The sequence below is a fragment of the Tupaia chinensis genome, unplaced genomic scaffold (assembly GCF_000334495.1).
Source record: "Tupaia chinensis unplaced genomic scaffold, TupChi_1.0 Scaffold144731_1, whole genome shotgun sequence".
NCBI lineage: Eukaryota > Metazoa > Chordata > Mammalia > Scandentia > Tupaiidae > Tupaia > Tupaia belangeri.
Window position 1 is genome coordinate 311,020 of NW_006204591.1, and position 23,702 is coordinate 334,721.

At 41.3% G+C, this 23,702-nt stretch overlaps 1 protein-coding gene across 1 annotated transcript in view; it reads right to left on the reverse strand.

Moving 5' to 3' along the window:
• LOC102488402 (juxtaposed with another zinc finger protein 1) overlaps window positions 1-23,702 on the reverse strand; it is a gene marked incomplete at its 3' end in the record, with an annotated part of 369,017 nt that overhangs the window by 276,950 nt on the left and 68,365 nt on the right. The window lies entirely within an intron of this gene.

Sequence of the window (23,702 nt, forward strand, 5' to 3'; positions counted from 1 at the left end):
TGAGTTTAAGCCACCGGGTCCAGGACTCAAACCAGGGTCGACTACATGGGAGTCCAACGACACAGCCATTATGCCAACTGCTGGTCCCTTTATTTATCTTAATCACAATTTGGGTTTTTTGTCTTCATATGAAGAAAGATAAAGGTTGACGGGAGATGAAAAGATTAAGAATGATCACTGAAGAGTACAGAGTGCCTGGTCTCCCTTTCTCATCCATCAGAAATACTGCTTAACACTAAGGTAGCAACCAGCAGATGGTGTGATGGTTACGTTGCTGGACTCTCACATAGTCAGCTGGTTTTGAGTCCCAGACCTGTAGGCTTAACATATGTCCCACAACCATAGTGGAGTACGGTGCAGTGTGACCATCCCCCCTTCCCCCCTCTCTCTCTGTCTCTCTCAAGCAAGCTCTCAGAGCAAAACTAAAAATAAAGTTAAAAAAAAAAGTCAAGGACAGAGTCCTCTCTCCTGTGCTACCTTAGTGTGTGGGATTTTGTTTATTTGTTTGTATTTATTTATTTATTTATGTAATTTTTAAGAGAGTTTTGCTATAGGGCACATGTACTCATCAGAGAGAGAGAGAGAGAGACAGAGAGAAAGTAAAAAATCACCCCCCCACCAGGAGGGATGACCACATCGCAATCCCTTCTCCTCTACTCTCCTCTCAGGATTTTGGGCATGTATGCGCATGTATCTGTCATGCTTTTCAAGCCACTGGGTCTAGGACCTTAATCTCACAGTGGCCATGTGAGATTCAGCTGCCTTAACCTCCATCCCACCTGCTGGCCCCTGTCCTTACAGTGGATTTCTGTGTCAACTCTCAATAGACAATGGCTTGGGTTCAACGCAACGAGTTCCATCTAAACCAAGACTATATAAAATATGCTATTAACTAGGAGAAACAGAAAACATCATGCTGTATTATGATAGTCACAATCAGTTTTGGAGATACCAAACAGAAATGATACAGACAGAAGTTAAGACCTGTTTTTTAAATGCAAGTATCACAGCCAGCAGAAAATAGCATGAAGACCAATTTGCTAACCCATATTCCAACTTGGTTAGAAATGGCTGTTTAAATCTCTTCTTCATGACTTCCAAAGAACCCATAGCCCTTCGGAGGCCAATAATAGTACCTTTTACTTGCAAAACTAACATTTAGTTACTGCAGATAAATTGCAAAGCATTGTGAATCCTGGTGAGGAAGGCAATTAATCTAATTGAGCTGAACATATAAGGGTTTTCAAATGGATAAAGCTGCATCTCGGGACACCTGAGCCTGGCAGAAATGCTGGCTTCACTTAGGGAAGGCTCAGAAGTGACAGTGAGGCAGGCAGACGGAGCTCACCTTCTTAGTTGTATAAGTTTTCCTTCATCACATCCTCAGGCTTCTTTAGAAAGAGATAACTTATAACCGTACATCCTATTAAATGCCCTAACATCACAGTTGGAAAACTGCCTGATTGAAGACTTCACCAGCTTACCATGAGACTGTGCCCATCAGCAACAAACCAAGCAGGGCTTGCACCTCTCACATCAAGACATTGAGACTGACTGCATTGTCCAAGAACCGAGAGAAGAAGGCTTCTCAGAAAGAAGTATGCAAGTTTCTATGGAATGAGCTTTGGTTTTTCACTTTCCGTGACTAGATGAGACTATGGCATCAGTCTCATCAACCTTGACTTCTTTCTTCTTTAGTAGAAACAAAACAAACAAGCAAACAGAGGAGTTATTTTGCATTTGGACTCTCTTACAGGAGAGTAACAGGTTCCCAAGAAGGATCAGACGGAATGGGAAACTCTTTTAACCATGACATGTAAAGCAAGCTCATGATCAGTCCGCTCAGACCCAATCCACATACACAAGGTTATTCAGCAGGTACCAAGAATAACCTTCATGGTGGATATAGTCTTGGTTTACTTTGGCATATGAAAAGCTTTATTTATTAAAGCGAAACTAGAGGAAATGAATGAATCTATATCACACCAAAAGATTACTAATGAATTCCTCAATATTCCTGACCTTTTTTTCTTCTGAAAAACAATGGTATTTTTTTTTTACTTGCTTTTGAGAGTGATTTAACTCCACATTAGGTATGATATTTCCATCCCACACAAGTCAGGAAATCTGGAGTTAATGTTCCAATAACCTCTCCTACAACCACCTCTCATGCAGACATGCACCTGGCTTGCTGAGCATCAATGCACTGATTACAGCGTGTCATCATTGTAATAAATAGAATTCAAGTGTTGCAAGACAACACCAGATTCTTGGGAGACACGATCTGACACATGTTAATACCTCATTATACATCCAGGCCTTTTGCCAAGCAGAAGGAACATGGAATCACCTTTTAACATAAACATTCTAGGCCTTTCTTGCTATGAGGATCAAGTCCAGTATATTTATTTCATTTGCACATGGTCATTTTTCCCTCACTGTAAAGGAGATTGGACGAATAAAGCTATGTTAGTAAAGCAATATGCTTGGGAATTTCAAACAAACCAGTGAGGCGAATCACTTATGGTTTTCATACCAAGCATACTTCTGACAGGCTGCATATAAATACAGCTTTCAGCTCTGAACACTATGCACACAAATATGAAACACTGTACTATATATATGAGAGCAAGAAAAACAAAATTCCACTGGCTTAGGAAATACAGGTTCACATGTTTACATTTTCATCTTCCACGTAGGCTCCTATGGTCTGGTGGGCTAGCACAAGGCAGGGACTGGAGGAATCTGAGAGGTCACAGGACTTTTTCAGTTCCTGACAGATTTCAAGTTTAGGAAAGTTAGGTAAAATATCCCTTGGTTGCGTTATCTTTGGAAGAGAGATCAAAGGTGACTACAAATGTATAACTGCAGAAGCATCTAAATTTTGAGCAGCTCCAAATGACTCGGGCTGCAAACCTCAAATTAACCTGTCACCTAAATCTCTCAATCTTACAGGTGTGCTTTTTAATTTGTCCCTCAAACATCAGCCAGCACACAGACCTCCCACAAGAGTAGATTTCCAGCACTTATTGAGTGAAGTACCTTGAGGTACATCTTACGATGTGCAGTTTCACAACCAGTCTCTTGAAGCACTTTCCACTACATTAAAAAAACACATACAATGTAAATATACTACGCAAACACCAAACCACATACTAGCTGAGCCATGTTAGCTGTGGAGAATGCAGCCAGGGAGAAGGTTCAGCTTGGTGTCAGATGACCTAAAGTGCTTTGGAAGTATGAGGATGTTCTTGGTACTTGTCGTCACTGTGCTTCTCACTCCAAATGGATGAAACGTAAATTGGAAGTGTCATTCATGAAATAAACTAGAGTATAAAGATCTGGGGTCTCCATTGGCTTTTCAAGCCCAAAATTTTGCTGCAGCAGCCTATGCCAAAGGTTGCCATGGCAGACCAACAGAAACGAGACAAAATGAAGTAAGGTGTAGTCAACCCAAGGTACCCAAAGGAAATGACTACCTCACGGGTCACAGTGTTAGCAGAACAAACGCCACTCTACAGTGGCTCAAAGGAGAGAACGAACAATCACCATCACCATTACTGGACACACCAATCTGCTGTCCAAGAAAGCATGTGGAAGTGCACTTTCCAGATCCTAAGATGGAACTAAAACATTTTCACAGGGATGATTGATTAAATTGTTAGCGGCCTGCAAATCAAACCAAAGAGACAAAGGAAAAAGGCTATGTACCACATCTTTCCCAGGTTCATCTCACTTCTTTGAACTAGGAAAAGCACATGCTCTGTAAGAGTAGAAACAATGGGGACCAGCAGTTAGCATAATGGCTATGTCGCTGGACTCCCACGTAGTCGACCACGGTTCGAGTCCCAGACCCGGTGGCTTAAAACTCACGCCGGGCGCATGTGTGTGCGTGCCTAAGATCCCGAGAGGAGAATGGAGGAGAAGGGATTGCAGCATGGCTATCCCCCCTAGGGGGTGATTTCTCACTTTCTATCTCTCTGTCGCCCTTCTGTGGCGGCGGGCGTGTGCCCCCCCGAAAAAAAAAAAAAAAAAAAAAAAAGAGTAGAAACAATGACCTCTAGGTTAGTCAGGCTATCACTCTACTCTCAGAAGACAGGCTTTTGCAGAAGGCAGTGGGATAGTTAACCTGAAAATACAGCCTCACTTTTTTTTTGGGGGGGGGAAAGGTTTTTGCTATAGGGTGTGTGTGCTCGCCAGAAAGATAGAGAGAGACAGAGACAGAAAGCGAGAAATCACCCCCCAGGATGGCCACGCCACAATCCCTTCTCCTCCATTCTCCTCTTGGGATCTTGGTCATGCACGCACATGCGCCTGGTGTGAGTTTAAGCCGCCGGGTCCGGGACTCGAACCACAGTCGACTACGTGGGAGTCCAGCGACATAGACATTATGCTAACTGCTGGTCCCAATACAGCCTCAATTTTGCACGTGATTCTCTATACCACCTTTACTGCATCCCTTTATTTATTTATTCAGCACTCAGTGCTAGACACTGCTATCAGCATTACTTTTCCTTAGTGGACAGTCATCCTCAGGTCTAGTTAATTTCTTGAGTGGATAAGCTTGCCAACCTCTCTTCATCTGAACCTTGTTAGTAATGCAAAATTCATTCAGTCCCAAGGTCACCAGCTTCCTAGTTTCAAACTAGCAGCTTCTTAGCAATCCTCCTTTTATTACATCTTGGCAACAGGAGAGCCCAAACTCTTGATTTCCAAGCTTATCTTGCTCTATAATCAAACCACCTCATTTTTGCCCTTACTCTACCTTGTCTGTTCCTCTAACATTTTCTTTTTTCTTTCTTTCTTTCTTTTCTTTTTTTTTTTTTTTTTTGAGACTGACTTTTGCACCTTCTGGGGGGACAGAGAGAGACAGAAAGCAAGAAATCACCCCCCAGGAGGATGACTATGTAGCAATCCCTTCTCCTCCATTCTCCTCTCAGGATTCTGGGCACACACCCACATGTGCCCAGCATGAATTTTAAGCTGTCAGGTGCGAGATTTGAACTGTGATCAACTATGTGGGAGTACAGTGATGTAACCATTATGCCACCTGCTGGTCCCTGTCTAACATTTTCTCACTCCATACCTCATTGAAATGATTATCTCATGAGGAAGCTTGATTCGACAAGGAACTTTCCCTTGAGGAGAAGAAAAAAAGAAACCCTTGTACACTGCTGGAAGGAATGTACACTGGTACGGCCATTATGGAAAATAGTATGGAGGTTCTTTAAAATACTAAAAATAGAACTACCGCATGATCCAGTAATCTGACTTCTGGGTATATATCCTGAGAATATAAAATCAGTATCTTGAATGTTAATTGCAACATTATTCACAATAGCCAAGATATGGAAACGACCCGAGTGTCCATTAGTGGATGAATGGATGAAGAAATTGTCACACACACACACACACACTCATGAATGTTATTCAACAACAAAAAAAAGAAGAAAATCCTGCCATTGTAACCATTTTTTTTTTTTTTGAGAGGTTTTTGCTATACGGCGCGTGCAGTCGCCAGAAAGACAGAGAGAGACAGACAGAAAGCGAGAAATCACCCCTTAGGAGGTATGGCCATGCCGCAATCTCTTCTCCTCCATTCTCCTCTTGGAATCTTGGGTACATATGCACATGTGACTGGCCTGAGTTTAAGCCATCGGGTCTGGGACTCAAACTGTGGTCGACTACATGGGAGTCCAGTGACATAGCCATTACGACAACTGCTGGTCCCCATTGTAACAATCTTAAGGAATCTTGAGGGGATTATGCTAAATTATATGTCAGACAGAAAAAGATAAATACTGTATAATTTCACTTTTATTTGAAAGGTAAGAAAATTGAACTCATAGCCACAGAGAGTAGAATTAGAATGGTGATTGCCAGGAACTGGGGTAAGAGAGGGAAGAAAAGGAAAGTTGTTTGTCAAAGGGTATAAACTTTAATTACAAGATGAATAATTCCGGGGTCTAATATATTGATGATGAATAGCATGGTGACTACAGTTAGCAATATGGTGCTGTGTAACGTAAATCTATGAAGACAGCCAATCTTAAATGTTCTCATTAAGCACGTACACACACACACACACACACACACACATTTACACAAAAGATAACTATAAAAGGTAGTGGAGAAGTTATTTAGCTGGCTTGTGGAAATCATTTCACAATGTATATAATGTCAGAACCTCATATTGTACAAAGTAAACACATGGGACTCTTATTTTTCAGTTATATCTCAATGAAGTGGGGGAAAATAAAATTATAAGAGGGTCAGGCAGTTGCACAGCAGTAGCATAACTAAGCCCACATGTGAAAGGTCCAAGACTTACATCCGGGACCTTCCTAACCACACCGGATGAATGCACCCATGATTCAGACTGGCTGAGACTGAGGGTGGATCATGGCTAGAAGGCCCTGTTGAGGGTGCCGGCCTCTCTGTCTGTCTCTTACTCTTTCATGGAAGAAATAAACTTAAATACATTAAGTAATACATTTAAATAATTTAAGTAAAGAATGGTCTATCTCATTCCTTATATAGGCAACTCTGATAGCTCACCTTTCCTACATATTTCATCTGATAATAATCTAAGCACTCTCTCAATGTATATCAATCACCTCCCCATGAAAAAGCATTTGCAATAATAATATCATCAAATATCACAAAGCAGTCCCACCTATACCATGCCGATCAATGCCTTACACCAAAGAAAACCAAGGTCTGTAAAAATTAACATTCTAGATAATACAACTAGTCAGTGACGGAACTGGTACTCAATCCTGTCATGAAGTTGCTAAATCAAGGGTTCAATTCCCTAGTCTGCCAAACCCTGTTTAGAAATTAGCCACAAGAAATAGGTAAGGGCCGGCCAGTGGCATGGTATTTAGGGTGGCTGGACCCCACATGGCCGACCACATGGTTGAAGTCCCAGATTCAGTGGCTTGAAAACACTGGGTATGTGTGCATGCATGCCCAAAGTCCTGAAAGGGAGGAGAAACAGAAGAAAGAATGGAGGAGAAGGGCATGACTGTTTTCCATGGGGAGGATGCTTTCTCACTCCCCCCACCACCATCTCTGTTTCTCTCTGGCAAAAAAGATACAAAGAAGAAGGAAAGACAAGAAGAGGGAAAACAAAACAAAACAAAACAAAACAGGTAGGATAGAGCCTTATCTGCTGAAGACCAAACTGGGCCAAAAGGTGAAGTGGAAATCAGCCAAGATGAATGGGATAGTAATTAGAGGCCTAGAATCATTAAATGGCCTAAATGAATTTACTTTTTATTATTGAGAGATTTTCATTATAAGGCATGTGCACACACTGGAGAGACAGAAAGCAAGAAATCAACCCCCACGGGGAAGGCCACGCGCCAATTCCTTCTCCATTCTCCTCTCAGGATCTTGGGTACACTCACACACACATGCCCAGCGTGACTTTTAGGCCGCTGGGTCCAGGACTCGAACTGTAGTCGACTATGTGGGTGTCCAGTGATGTAACCATTATGCCATCTGCTGGTCCCCTAAATGAATTTAAAAGAGTAGTGTTCAATGAGAAGTCAACAGAAGACAACCATCCAGCCATGACAGCGCAGAGTAATGCAGTGCTCCAGAACCGTCACTCAGATGAGAGAGGACAACCATCCAGCCATGACAGCGCAGAGTAATGCAGTGCTCCATAACCTTAACTCATATGAGAGGGTCCTGTGGCCACCCTGAGGTCTCCCTGTGTGCACCATATGTGCAAGATCCTGGCTGGCTGAGGCTGGTGAGTGGATCACAGTGTGAAGACCCTGCTGGGGTGCCTATTGCCCTTTCTATGTCTCTGTGAATAAAGGAATGACTACACTTAAAAGAAGAAGAAGAAGAAGAAGAAGAAGAAGAAGAAGAAGAAGAAGAAGACGACGGCGATGACGACGACGACGACGACGACGAAGAAGAGGTGGCAATTTTCTGGTGCTGGCCTTGTTAGGGATCCCTCTGCTGTGAAGAGAGAACTCTCCTGTCCCAGACTCTGTTGCTCTGTGACCTGTACTGGCTGAGAGTGCAGGGAGGACTCAGGAATACTGTGGAATCCAGAAAAAGGGGCCAGTCAATGGTATCAAAGAACCTACCCATGGCCCCATCATATAATCTGTGTTTGCACACTAATCCCAAGGAAGCATGACCTGGGAGGGCCTCGGGCACTAGGACTGCTCATCACCTCACCTCTGTTCTGAAGAAACAGTAGCATGCTTTTGTCAAGCCACAGAGACTTTATGCTACCAGGAGAGAAACAAAGCCGATAATATGCGCTTGCATACATGCATGCACGTTTCCTACTGGCCAACGGGTCCTTTAGCTAGAAACCCTTCTCAGTAAACTCATCTGTCACTTCCTGGAACCCTTCATCTGACAGCTAACTCTAGGATAATTTTGTCTTTTCCTGGCACTGGTCTCTTCCCTAGATCCTTCCTATAAGGACAGCAGCCTGACAGCTGCTGGCAACAGAAACAAGACCAGAGGTATGGAGTGGGATTTCACTCTCCTCAGTGGCTGGACCTACAGATGGGGCTGTGCTTTAGCTCTACAGAAGGGAATGGGTCATGGCTGGGCCACACAGGGTCTTGAGGAGCAAACTGGACATGCAAAGCCATGAAGTTACTGGGCCAGGAGGTCCAGGACCCAGAGATAGAGTTTAGGCCAGCTCTGTCCAAGCACTGAGGTGCCATTCTTGGCTAGCCACATGCACGGCCTAGCCTACCCAAGCACACCTAGTCCCCTCTGCAATAGGATTATGAGGGAAGCAAGGCCAGGCTAGGATGGGACCCTCTGTGAATACCTAAAATGGGATGCTCAGGAACACCACTGTGACTGGAGAGCTTGTTGAGGCCTTTCTCCATAGAAGCAGGTCACAGCGGTTTCTCCTAGTCCTGCTTATCACGTCAGCAGCTACACTCCATGGCCTGGGTGGGGTCTGGGGAGAAGGCCCTGCAGGCAGTCATCCATGTTGCATGTACTGCCTCCTTCTGCTTCTAGACACAGGCACCAGAGCACCGAACATGCCCTTCACATGGCCAGAGTTAGGGCTGGGGCCACATGGAGGCTCAGGTTTAGATTTTGATCCAATATAAACAGGCCAGGCCAGGCCAGGAACACATGCCTGTAATTCTAGCTAGCTGGGAAGTTGATGCAGAGGATCACAGCATTGAGAACCTATGTCTCTTTCTTTCTCGCTCATCTTTCTGCTTTCTTTCAGAAAAAGAAAAAAAAAAATCCTCCATCCAAAAAACTGTAAGAACATACAAATGAGTTCAGTAAAGTGGCTGAATACAAAATCAACATACAAAATCAGTAGTATTTCTACTCACTGATAAGAGTTAGCTGATAAAAAAATAGATACCAGGAAAGCAATCTCCTTTACAAGAGCTACAAAAGAAACAAACAAGTAAGTCTCCACTTAATATATACCGAGTGTCCGCACTCTATGGCTGAAACTGAATGACTAAAGGTTATAGAAACTTAGTAAGTGGCTGTGAATACCAGATACAGTGTGGGAAGAGGGTGGATGAAGGAGTAGAGTCTGAGGAAGGACATTAAGGAGAAACATAGAGAGGAAAGGCACTTATGGGACAAAGAAGTGGGTTATTATCTATTGAAGATAATTTTATAGTATTGTCAACTGGATTGGTGAGAAACGTACACATGTTGTAAGCTAAGTAACATGTGATTGAATGTATAAAAGATATTGAAATAAATTAAAGAAAAAAGAAACAAATGAAAGTAGTAACACATTTATCCAAGGTGATAAAATATTTCTATAATAAAAACTATAAAATGAATGAAGCTAGAGTCATCACGGTACTATACTTGAAAATATAGTACAAAGCTGTAATACTGACATTCCACAGATAAGTCAGATTGTACAGTATTTGTCTTTCTGTTTCGGGCTTATTTCACTTCTGTGGATGGACTCCTTCTACAACGCATACATAGATCAAAGCTTAGTTATTTCTCAATAAAAAATAAAGTAATTAAAAAGGAAATCCTATTATATTTAAAAACACGAATGAACCCTGAGAACACTATGCTAAGTGAAATAAATCAGTTAGAAATGGCAAATACTGCATTCCATTTACATGAGTCATCTAAACAGAACGCATAGAAGCAAAGTCCAGTGATGGTTGCCAGGAAGTGGGGAAGAGGATAATGGAGAGTTGCTAAATTTCCAGTTATTCAAGGTAATGAAGTCCTAGAGATTTGTTGCACAATTTCGTTCCTGTATTCACAATATTGTATTGCACACTGATGTATACTTTTGTATAAATTTATTAAAAGGGTAGTTTTCATAGTAAATATTTTACTACCATCACAACAAAAGTGCAACCATTAGATCAAAGTTAGAGGCAATTTAAAAAAAAAAAAAAAAACTTGGGACCAGCAGTTAGCGTAGTGGCTATGTTGCTGGACTCCCACGTAGTCGACCACGGTTTGAGTCCCGGACCCGGTGACTTAAACTCATGCCGGGTGCGTGTGCATGCGTGCCCAAGATCCCGAGAGGAGAATGGAGAAGAAGGGATTGCGGTGTGGCCATCCCCCCTGGGGGGTGATTTCTTGCTTTCTATCTCTCTGTCTCTCTCTGTCTGGCGAGCGCACGTGCCCTATAACAAAAACCTCTCAAAAAAAAAAACAAAAACTTTTGCTTTAGGGCACATGCACTTGCAGTGAGGTGTGAGGAGGTGCAGAGGGAAAGAAGAGAAAGAGAAAGAGAGAACTCATCTCCCAAGGAGGATGGTCAAACCACAATCTCTTCTCCATTTCTCCTCTCAGGATCTTGGGCATGCATACCTATTTATCAGAAATGCTTTTTGGGAACCAGCAGTTAGCGTAATGGCTATGTCGCTGGAGTCCCACGTAGTCGGCCGTGGTTTGCGTCCTGGACCCGGTGACTTAGAACTCACGCCAAGCGCATGTGCGTGCATGCCCAAGATCCCGAGAGGAGAATGGAGGAGAAGGGATTGCGGCGTGACCATCCCCCCTGGGGGGTGATTTCTCGCTTTCTGTCTCTGTCTCTCTCTGTCTGGCGAGCGCACGCGCCCTCTAGCAAAAACCTCTCACAAAAAAAAAAAAAAAATAGAAGAAATGCTTTTCAAGCCTTTGGGTTTAGGACTTGAACCACCCAGTGGACCATGTGGGATCCAGTCACCATATCCTCCACACCACCTGCTGGCCCAGAGGGATCTTTTTGGGTGACTGAAGGCTTTAAATTGGATTCTAGTGGTTGCACCACTCTACATTTACAAAAAAAATCAGTGAGCTGTTTTTACAAAACTGAATATCAGTACATGAACATTATAGCCCAATGAAGCTGTTTCAAATATCTAGGATCCCCTAACCCAGAATTACTACTTAAGGACAAATAAAAACACATGTTTATAAAAAGGACATGCATATAAATAGCCACAGTATATTTCTCCATAATAGCCCATACTTGAAGCAATCCAGTAGTGTGTATGTATGTGTATACACACTCATACAATGTCAAAATACTCAAACATGACAGGGGGAACTGTTTATCCACAGAGGAATATGAATTATATCAAAAGCATTAGTTTGAGCAAGAGGCAGATATCAAAGCGTACATTGTGATTTGTTTAATTCTATGATGTTCAGAAATCAGTGAAACTCATTTATGCTAACAGAAATCAAAACAGAGACTGCATATGATCATGGTGAGTAGATGCTGATTAAAAAGTTACATGGAGTATTTGCTATGCTAATGAGCACGATTCACTGATGGATGGGGTGTTGGGTACCGTAGAGGGGTGTGAGGTTTTAAAAATGTGTGGAAGGGCCAGCAGGTAGTGAAGTGGTCAAGGTGCCAGACTTCCACATGGCCAACTATGGTTCGAGTCTCAGACCTAGCAGCTTGAGACTCACACTGGGTGGGTGCATGTGCATGTGTGCCCAAAATCCCGAGAGGAAGGGGGAAGAGAAGGGACTGTGGCATGGCCATCCCCCCGGGGGTGATTTCTCACTTTCTCTCTCAGTCTCTCTGGCGAGTGCACGCACCCTATAGCAAAAACCTCACCCCTCTGCAAAAAAAGTGTTGACTCACACACTTACAATTGGCACATTTCATAATATTTTTGTTTTATATTTATAAAAAAGCCACAAGATGGATATAAATAAAAACGATCGTTAGATATTAATGGAGATAAGCTTATTTAATTTTCCAAGTCTCCCCCCACTCTGACCTTATAACTGACCAATCCAGAATGCCAATTGCTGGCTGGGTTCTGGGTGGCACATTGGGATGTTCCCTGGGGTTTCTGTCTGCTGGAGCCACGGTTACTGAGCACGGCCCTGTGGTGGCTGCAGTGCCCTGGAGGGGCTGATATTTTGGAACTGGATGTGGTGGTGAAGGAGCCATTGCCCAATAACCTGAGTCCATGGCTCACTTTTCACAACCTCCAGGGTGAGGCACTGGAGTGTCCACCTCTCATCTGTTTACTGATGGGACTCTTACTTTTTTTTTAATTTTATTTATTCATTCATTTATTTTAATTTGACCAGAGAGAGATAGAGAGAGAGGAAGTGAGAAAGCAAGCCAACAGGTCCGAGACTCGAACCATGGTCAGCCATGTAGGAGTGTCTAGTGCCTTAACCACCATGCCACCTGCTGGTCTCGGGACTCTGACTTTTACTCAGATTTGTTCAGCCTGGTAGAAGTTGACTTTAGGTAAAGTGTGAAAAGCAGCTTTAAGAAACACTGGCTGCAGGTACTGAGAAGAAATGTTAACGGTGTGAAAAGCAGCTTTTGGAAATACTGGCTGCAGGTACTGAGAAGAAATGTTAACCTGTTGACAAGCTTAGTGCTACTGAAAAGGCGCATGCAAGGATTGAATCATCTTCAGAGAATACCAGGCAATAGAAAGAGTCTTTAAGATCTCCCCTTACTGAAGTTTACAAGGAGGACCAATTTGATGTTCAGGGAGTAATTAAGTTCCTTGTTTCAAGAACTAAAGGAGGAGAGATCCAAATGCTTAAAACAAAAAGAGGAGATGGAGAAGCTAAAACTGGTGGAGTCCCTAGAAGACATGAGAACACATTACAGGGGCCTTTTGCAAACCTGCACAGAGGCCAGTGGCCCAGCCTTGGTGGGTTTTCCCAGGAGTGAACGTAAGTCCTAAAGCAGTCTGTTCCCTTCCCTCCACTCAGGCCTCCTAAACCCCTGGCTGCGTTTACCCACCTTGACTCCATCTGAGGATCTCTGAGGCCAGTGGAAGCTGGCGAGCCCCTTCACCATTGGCTAGATTTTCCCAGCCATCATCTCCTGGAAATAGCCTCTTGATGGTTGATTCCTCCAAACTGAAAGGATATTGGACTTATAGAAACACACCAAGAAATACTGAACTTTCTCTTCACAGAATGTTTGGTTATGCTCATTAGCACTGAGAAAAATGATGTATTCAAAAGACTAATCTTTCACTTAAATTGTTACATTTTTTCAAGACTGTTTTATAAGTAAATGATTTCTATTTTATGATCTTTTTTTCCCCCTTCCCCCTAGGTTTTTGTCATAGTGTGTGCTCACCAAAGAGAAAGAGACAGAGAGGAAAGGTGAGAAATCATCAGCATGGGGACAGCCATGCTGCAACCCCATCTCCTCCATTTTCCTCTTGGGATTTTGAGGCACATATGCACACAAGACCAGCATGATTTTCAAGCCGCCAGGTCCAGGACTCAAACTGCAATCAGCCATGTGGGAGTCCAGCACCTTAACCACTACGACATCTGCTGGTTCCATGATCGTTATAGATACTGTATTATGATAAGAAAATATAAATATATTAACAATACTTCTGGAAGCTACTAGTAATATTCTTTCTCTAGAGCTTTATTCCCAACAATCCTAAGTCCTGGGTAAAAGCAATTTTCTTCTAAGTACATATTACTGGGAAAAAAAAGAGGTATAGATCTCTTTAATAATGCAATTACATAGTGTGCTTAGAGGAAAATGTGTATTCTAATATAACATTAAATAATATTAAGATAAAACAAAATTAATAATAAAAAGTAAAAGAATCTAGAATGAAACTCCAAAAGTTAACTTACAAACCATACTAGATATCTTTAAAGGAATACTTGCACATCACACATGTTAGTCAGTTAAAAAGGAAAATATCTATTTGGCTCCTGAAGAGTTAACATTTTAAAAAATATTTTAATTTTATTTATTCACCCATTTATTTTAATTTGACCAGAAAGAGAGACAGAGACAGAGAGAGAGGGGAAGTGAGAAAGCAAGCCACCAGGTCTGGGACTTGAACCATGGTCAGCCATGTGGGAGTGTCCAGCACCTTAACCACCATGCCACCTGCTGGTCCCGAAGAGTTAAATTTTTTAAAAAAGGGATGGTCAAGAAGAAAACATTAACTGAAAAGAATTATAACCGGGGACTTTTTCCAAAATTAAGAGAGCAATGATTCCAGAATTCATAGACTAAGATGGTAGAGTTCAGTTAACAAGGTGAGAAAGGGACCATGCTTTCTGTCCCAATGGCCTGAATGATTAAGATGCGGTGATACAGCCCACCTGACTTGCCACAGAGTAGCATATCTTAGTTACTGAAATCCCACTCTCAACCAGGAGTCTTGCCTAGAAGGACTTTCAATACAATCCAAAAGTTTTCTGTTCTCCCATTACTCTTTATTTTTATTTATTTATTTGTTTATTTTGAGAGATTTTTGCAACAGGGCATATGAGAGAGAGGGAGATAAAGAGATAGAAGGTGAAAAATCACCCCACAGGGCGAATGGCCATGCCACCATCCTTTCTCCATTCTCCTTTCAGGATTTTAGGTGAGCATGCACACATGCCCAGCATAAGTTTCAAGCCTCTGGGTCAGGGACTTGAACCTTGGTCGGCCACATGAAGTCCAGCACCTTAAACATCACACTACCTGCTGGCCCCTGTTTTTCCATTATTCTTTTGATTAACCAGTACAGAATACAATTGGAGTGGAAAAAAAGAAGGGAGTGGGGAGAAGGGAGGAGAGGAAAAAGGTGGAATGGGGAAAATGCTTGAGGTGTGGTCAACAAAATGGACACCAACCTTGATTTTCTGGCCTATAGATTCCTGAGAAGCTGACTACAGGGGACAGCTAGATCTGGTTGAAGAAAAGTAAGGAATTAATAGTAAACTTTAGCCTATTTTGTGTAGCACAGTATCCATAGGTGAAGAGATACTCTGTTTTGTACTATTTAGCAAAGTAATACTAATCCAGTTAAACTCAATAAGTATTTTTTGCAAATCTACAATAGTCTTGCTTGCATTTTGCCAAATCTAACTATAAAAACAGAAGAAAAAAACAGAAAAACCTCATTGGCTTCTGTGTATCTACTTTCTGATTATTGGAGACATTGGTTTTTAGGATTTGTTTTTATTTTTGTTTTTTTAGGGTTTGTTTCACTTTGTTTGTTCATTCATTTAGGCATTCACTCATTTAATAAGATTTTTTTTTTGAGAGGTTTTTGCTGTAGGGTGCGTGTGCTTGCCAGAAAGATACAGAGAGACAGAGAGACAGAAAGCGAGAAATTACCCCCTAGGGGGTTTGGCCATGCCGCAATCCCTTCTCCTCCATTTTCCTCTCAGGATCTTGGGCATGCACGCACACACGCCCGGTGTGAGTTTAAGCTACTGGGTCCAGGACTTGAACCACAGTTAACTACATGGGAGTCCAGTGACATAACCATTATGCCAACTGCTGGTCCCTCATTTAATAAGTTATTTTTTTACTGAGGTAGAACATGCAACATAGGGTTTTCTCTTTGATTTTTGTTAAAATAGAAAAGTACATCTTTATAAAATATCATCGCTTTTGACCACATGATAGCTATGTTTTCCAGGAAGCCACAGTGCTTCCTTGGTGCTTCTTTGAGGAGAGTCCTCATTAGGAAAAGAGAATAGAATCCACCCTATCCATTTTAGAGTGGCTTTCTGAAAGCCACATCAAATCATCAATCCAAAAGTACTTTGTGTGTTTTAGAATATTATTATGTACTATTAGCACGGATATCTATGGATTGGGAAACCTAGAAGTAAAAACTGTTTGTATGTCCAAGAGGCCTCCTAGAGGTGTATGTGTGCATGTGGCATGCATTTATGCACGTGCATTGTCTGCAAGCATAGTAGGAATGGTTTTGTGCCTTTCAGTTAGTATTATCATAACCCAGGTGCAATGACATTTCTGCAAGCATCAAAGTTCAAAGAAGAAAGAAAACTTGGACAGTTGCCTGTATACCTGATCCTGAATTGTGTTGCTAGTATGGTGCTACACTAAGAACTATTGATCGGTTTCTTCTTTTTTATTTTTGGAAGTTCTTTTTTTTTTTTTTTTTTGCCATAGGGTATGTGTGCCTGCCGGAGAGAGACAGACAGACAGAGAGGACAAGAAAGGGAAACTGGAAAAACAGAGACAGAGAGAGGAAAAGTGAGAAATCAACCCTCTGGGGGGAAGACCACACCACAATCCCTTCTCCTTCATTCTCCTCTCAGGATTTTGGGCATACGCACACACGCCTGGCCTGATTTTCAAGCCACCAGGTCCAGGATTCAAACCACGGTTGACCATGTGGGAGTTCAGTGCCTTAACCACCATGCCAAACTCTGCCCCTCCCCCCATCTAATTTTCAATCTTCCAAGTCTAGAGCTCTTTTTTCACTTTGCTCTTGTTGAGAGAGCCTGACTAGTGGATAAGAACGCTTGAAATGTCCTAAATTTATGATTTTATGTTTATGAGATCTCTATTCTTCTTCCCTGCTGGTGATGGGTAAGTGGCTAATGGAAAGTTACGTAAAACAAGTACCACTGGGAAAGAGCTTTCTGAAAGAAACCTTAGTGACCTCCAAGTTGGCAACTGAAAGCAACCAAAGGTTAGTGAAGGGAAGTCACTGGCATAACAATGGAGGGCAATTTCATTAGTTTCATTCACTGAAGCAAAACTTGGATGGAAAAACTCATTATTCAAACCAGATGCTGATTTTGTAACACTTCAGGGATGAGCTTTTCCATTTTATTTTGAATATGCGGTATTATAAAGCAGACAGATCACCAATAGACACACATCAATTTTGCAAAGTTGGTTTGAAAAAGAACCGAGTATAGGAAACCTGTTCTTAAACATTTGCCATTTTTAATTTTTTAATCACATGGCAAAAGACACGCCATAGCCAGCTGAAGACAAAATCAATCATGAATGGCAATGAAATCACCTCAGCCCCAAATCTTAATTACTGCCAGCTCCAATTGCCTGGTCAGAAGGCATGCAAAGTACTGAGTTCACATATCTCAAACAGAAATGATGAGCCCTCTCAAGTCGGCAGTTAGGCTAGAGGGAGGCAGGGGCAGGGAAGAGAGGAAATAAAGCAGGGAAGGCTTCAAGTGCTTGAGAAAAGCAAAATGCTCATACAAATTTGTAGCACACAAAAAACTCACTTTTAAAAAGGCCTACATATAATCTCTTAAAAATGCTTATTCTAGTCTCTCTGGCAGAGAATGAGGAGGTGCAGATTTCAAACCCAGAAAAAAAAAAAAAAAAAGAAAAGTGAGCTTCTTTGGTGAGAAATGAAGCCAGGTTGGTCCTAGGAGAACGTGAAAGCAGAACAGGGGAACACAGCCAGGAACATGGCCTTAGTCTTTGGAGGTAATCCCAAAGGAGAAGGGGGACGCTCCTCTGGGTTGGAGTTATTCAGAGGTAATGTTTCTGAGTCCAGCCCAGTGAGGTGCTATCCTACAATGTGCATAACTGCTGGGGTTCCCTTCTGTTGCTTTACGGAGCCAGAGCAATAGTATTTTAGAAGATGATCACCATCTTCATTTTACAAACGGGAAGTTTTACAAACTCCTTGAAGTGAGAGTGAATCCTTGTGGAACTAACAATGGCAAAGCCAGTTCCGCTACCCTTGTGTCCTGAGTCCTGATCCACCTGCTCTCGCTCTAGCATAGTCAGGAGGCTCTGAAGAAGTTACTAACCAATACTACTGAGGTGCAATCTCTGCCACCCACTGCACTACTAAAGAACATGCTCTCGGCCTTGGGTATGTGCTCATCTGGCCATTCAACACCAGACAGCTGCAAAAGAAAACCTCTATTCATACTGAACCTATAAATCCTATTTACAAAAACCTACTACGGACCAGGCACTGGGGAAGACACCTGTGTTCATCCACCTCTTGGAATGCTTACAACCCAGGATGTGTTTATAACCTCGTTTTATGGAGTAATGAGGCTTAGAGAGGTGAACTAACTTGCTTATGTTCACACCACCGGGTCAGTGGTAGTCCTAGGGCCAGACCAGTTTTTCTAGTCACTGAAGACACACTCTACTACATTACTAGGTCTCAACAGCTCCCTAAAGCAAAAATTCCTCATTTATCTGATTATGGCATTTGCCCAGAAAGCTTTGCGTGGTGAAAAGAACTAGACATTTGATGTGTGAAATGACGAGATCCTGATAAATGGTAATGCTTCTAAAATCTGGGATACACGTGGGCCCTTTCAGTGGTCTAAACTAAGAAAGGGTGTTTTTAAACAAAATTGCAATTTTTCCTTCTAGAAATCTTTGCTGCACAGATCTTAGATATTCCGTTGATTATTCTTCTCTCTTTTAGGCAAAAGCTCAAGTCCCCACAGCAAAAGAGAAAGTCTACGGGAATATTAACAGGCAGGAAGAACTTTCTAGAGAGATGGTCACTGAAGCTGAGATTCCATTGACAAGCCTATGGAGGACTTCATTATTCTAGCACACAGACTGCTTGTAGCTGGCCAGGCTCCATGGATGCTATCACCTTCTGGCAACCACCTGCCACCTTTACCTTCTGGAAACACAGGCATGTGGCCAGCCAGGTGAATCTTGCTTCCTGAACTGAACACACACTTCTCTCATCGCTCAGCCTGAACACAGCCCTGAAAACCAGCACTTGCTGCAGGTTTGGTGCTACTGCCTCTGGTAATTTGATCGGAATTGCATTAAATATGTAGATTAATTTGGGAGGAATTGCCATTTCGATTATATCAACCCTTTCAATTCAGGAACATGGGCCATCTTCCCACTTTTTGGTGTCATTTTCAGTATCTTTTTTGAGATTTTCATAGTTTTCTTTGTAAAGGTCTTTGACTTCCTTGGTTAGGTTTATCCCTAGGTATTTTATACATATTGCGGCTATGATAAAAGGGATTTTTTTTTCTTTAGTTCTGCTTCGAACAATTTGTTGTTCATATATAAAAATGCTATCAATTTTTAGATGTTGATTCTGTGTCCTGCCACTTTACTGTATTCTTTTATTACTTCGAGAAGTTTTTTCATGGATACGTTTGGGTCTTCAAAGTATACCATCATATCATCTGCAAATAAAGATATTTTCAACTCTTTGTCTACCTGAATGCCTTTTGTATTATTCTCTTTTCAGATTACATTGGCTAAGACTTCCAGCACTATACTAAAAAGGAGTGGAGAAAGTGGGCAGCCTTGTCTAGTACCAGTTTTTAGTGGAAAAGCTTTTTAGCTTTTTCCCCATTCAGTATAATATTAGCTACAGATTTTCATATGTGGCTTTTATTGTGTTGAGGAATGACCCTTCTATGCCTAGTTTGCAAAGAGTCTTAATTATGAAGAGATGTTGTACTTTTACCACATCAATTGAAATGATCAATGTTTTTTGTCATTCTTCCTGTTAATACGGTATATTACATTTATGGTTTTGCATATGTTAAAATACACTCGCATCCCTGGAATAAAGCCTACCTGGTCATGATGAATAATCTTTTTTTATTTGTTGTTGGATATGATTTGCAAGTATCTTGTTGAGAATTTTGCATCTATATTCATTAGAGATATTGGTATGCAGTTTTTCTCTTTTGTCATGTCTGTTTTGGGGAATAGGATGATGGAACTACTCTCTCTGCAGTTTGTAGTCTTCTGCTTTGCTGGGAGGCTGGCCTGTTTAAAACTAGAACATTCAAAAGAGGCCTATTCTTTACCAAGGAAGAACTACAGGTCCAAAGCCTGCTTTCTTCAGTGCATAGACTAGACAAATAGAAGCACCAGCCAGGCAAACTGAATATGGTGTCCTCGCAACAAAGTAAAACCAACTTCATCTTCCTAGTGATTTTCTAGAAGTTATTTATTAGAAGTTTCAGATTCTGGAAGTACCAAAAAAAAAAAATGACATCATGGAGTCTGCCCTTTGGGAGTTCACAGTCTGTTGAGGAAGACACTGTCCTTCAGAGACAATTGCAGTGCTAGGTAATAGGGTGAGGACACAGGTTGACCAAGGCTAGGAAAACAGGCCAGAAGAGGTCGGAAAGTGGTGCGGTGGTAAACACAACACTCCGTGAGGCTCACCATGTGGGAGAGGTCTCTGGCTTTGTGTCCAGAGACCTCTCTGAGTAGACCATGCCCATGACACGGGGCTGGTTGAGGCGGTGGGTGGATGGCAGCATCAATAATCTATTGGTGGTGCGCTCGCTCTCTCTCTTCTGTTTCTGCAGTTCATGGGACAAATAAATAAACTAAAAATATATATTGGGATAGGAGAGTTAGGGAAGTTTCATCAAAGAAGTGGGCCACAGGAACTGAGCTTATAACATGAGTAGGAGTTTTCTAGGCAAGAAAATGGAGGTGAAGGGACATTCCAAAGAGAAGGGACAGCTATGCTCAAGGACTCAAATTTATAAAATGGCCTGCTGTCCAGGGAGTAAGATAACCGGTGTTCGTACGTGAGGACAGGCAGCGAGTGGGTCTAGGATCTCAGAGGCTATTGCAAAAGGTCTCTATAGGCACCTAAGAGTCAAAATACCTTTTAAAGCATGGAAATTACGGGTTTAGTTTTTTCTATTTTTTTGCGGGGGGGGGTTTGTTTTGTTTTATAAAAAAAGCAATTCTGGCATTCATGCTGAGTGTGGATAGGGGCCTACATTAGAGGTGTGCAAAAGAAATAAAATGTGAGTCACAGAGCCAAGCCACATATGTAATTTTGAATATTCTAGTGACCACATTTAAGGCTTCTAAGTCAGGCATACTTCCAGCGAATCTAAATTAGAACTAGCCACAGTTTAAAAGCTCAAAAGCCAGATGTGGCCAGTGGTTACTTAACACACAGTTCTAGATAAACCAAACATAAGAGTAATTTAAGAAACTGGTGCCAACTGTTGAAATAAGAGATTAGAAAGCTCTGGGCAGACATCTCTGCCCCGTGGACATATGTTAAACATCCGTTGAAATGCAATTTGAAAAACATGTAACTTCAGTTTTGTTTGACTAGGTCATAACTTACGTGGTTCTGACAGAAAAATAATACAACAAAGTATCATGAACAGTCAGACTGAACAGGAAGACTCCCACCCTGTTTCTGCGCATCCCATCCCTACCCACACCTTCCTCACCCACCAACTAGACTCAACCATTTTTACTGAGTTACCTTTGTTTCTTTGGCAATAATTTTGGTGTTTCTTCCTGCAGATCTACAAATACAGACTCGTATTTTGGCTCTTTTCTACACCAAAGGTAACATACTACATATTCTGTTCTATACTTTGCTTTTTACATTTACTAACATATCTTGGCAATCTTTCCGTATCAGTGTGTGAGGTTTCCACGCACAATGTTCCACTGTATGGAAAGATCATAGTTTATTTAACCAGTCTTCTACTAATGGATACTTGAATTATTTCCAATCTTTTCTATTACAAACAATGGGCTAATGAGAAACCTCCTATACACATTACTTCATATGTACCCAGAAATATCTGTAGGAAAAACGGCCAGAGTCACACGGCTGGGTCAAAAGGTAACTGCATTTGTAGTCTTGATAGATGTTGCCAAACTAGCCTTCATAGAGCTGTGCCTGTTTGTACTCTCACAAGAAGTACAATGCTAATTTTGCCACATTTGGTCCACAATGCATATAATGACGACACTTCAGAATTTTTGTCTGTCTGATTAAGTGAAAAGTGTTACTTCAACCCAATTTAAATTTGCATTTTTCTTGTTCTGTGTGAGGCTGAAGATATTTTTTAACACGGATATAACGAGATATAACATTCCTAATTATTTCTATAAGAAAGTTTCTCATAAACAGCTTTTCTTTTTCTTCTTTTTTTTTTTTTTTTTGAGAGAAGAGGAGGGGGGCAGGTTTAAAGACAATATATTTCTTATTTTGTGAATAACCTGTTCATGACCTTTGTCTATTTTTCTACTGGTCTGCAGAATCTTTTTCTTATTCATTTGTAGGAGCTCTTTGTATAAAGGGATTAACTTTTTGTTCATTATAAATATTTTTGTTGCTGCTTGTCATTTGTCTTTTGAATTTCCTTATGGTGTTTCTTATCAGACAGGAATACTGTATTTTACTTTAGCAAAATATATTCATTTTCATTTATATTTCTGGATCTTGAGTCATAATTAAAAAGTCTTCTCCTACAAGATTATAAGGGAATTCACCGATGTATTCCCATAGTCCTTTTTGAACTTAAGCAGATATGAAAATATACTCAAATTTTGGAATCCTTGTTAAAAACAGTTTTTCAGGGAACCAGCAGTTAGCATAATGGCTATGTCGCTGGACTCCCACGTAGTCGACCACAGTTCACTTCCCGGACGCGGTGGCTTAAAACCCACGCCGGGTGCGTGTGCGTGTGTGCCCAAGATCCAGAGAGGTGAATGGAGGAGAAGGGATTGCGGCGTGGCCATCCCCTATGGAGGGTGATTTCCTGCTTTCTGTCTCTCTATCTGTCTGTCTGGCGAGCGCACGCGCCCTATAGTGAAAAACCTCTAAAAAAAAAACAAAAAAAACAAAACAGTTTCTCACTTATTCCAACTGTGGTAGTTCAGCCATTTACAAAGCTGCCTTCCTGATTTCTTTGTCATTCATTTTTTTGACTATTACATTAGTCATCTATAGTATTAAAAAACAGGAAGTTTATTTGAATGATGTGAGGTATGAAAACAACCTCATCTTTCTCCTCTCTTTTCTCCAGTTGACCCAGTACTGTATACTAAAATTTTCACTATTATCCTATTGGAAAGACAGTTTTTAAACACTGTTTCATTTGTGTAGAAAACAAACTGGATTTTTTTTTTCTTTTAATTTGCTGGAGCTTATGTACACTTCACGGGAAGAGACAGAGAGAAAAAAGGAAGAAAATTAAGAAAGCACGCCACACAGGGGATGTTCATGCTGTAATCTCTTCTCCATATCCCCTTTTGAAATTTTGGGTACACATGCGCATGCACTTGGAATAATTCTTAAGGTGCCAGGTCTGGTACCTCACACTACAACCACATAATCGACCAGATGGGAATCCAGCAGTCTTAACCACCACACCATCCAGCTTGGCCCACAACCTGAATTTTTATAAACTCATGGTTCTGATTCTCTAGTCTAGACACTATGGAGGCAAATACAATTTATGCTATTCAATTATTTATAGGAACTGCCAAGTTTTGTGAAACTGTAATCATCACATTATCACCAGTATTTTTTAAGCAGATGCTTGACTTGAAGAGATACACAAAATTAAACTGCTATTCAGAAGTTTATCATTTGGAGGTCACTAAATTATTTTTCATAATTAATTAATTTAAAAAAGAAAGCACTACAATACTATTACAGTCTGGCATAAGTCTGGCCAATGATTAAATTCTGGTTCACTCAAGTTCATTTTAT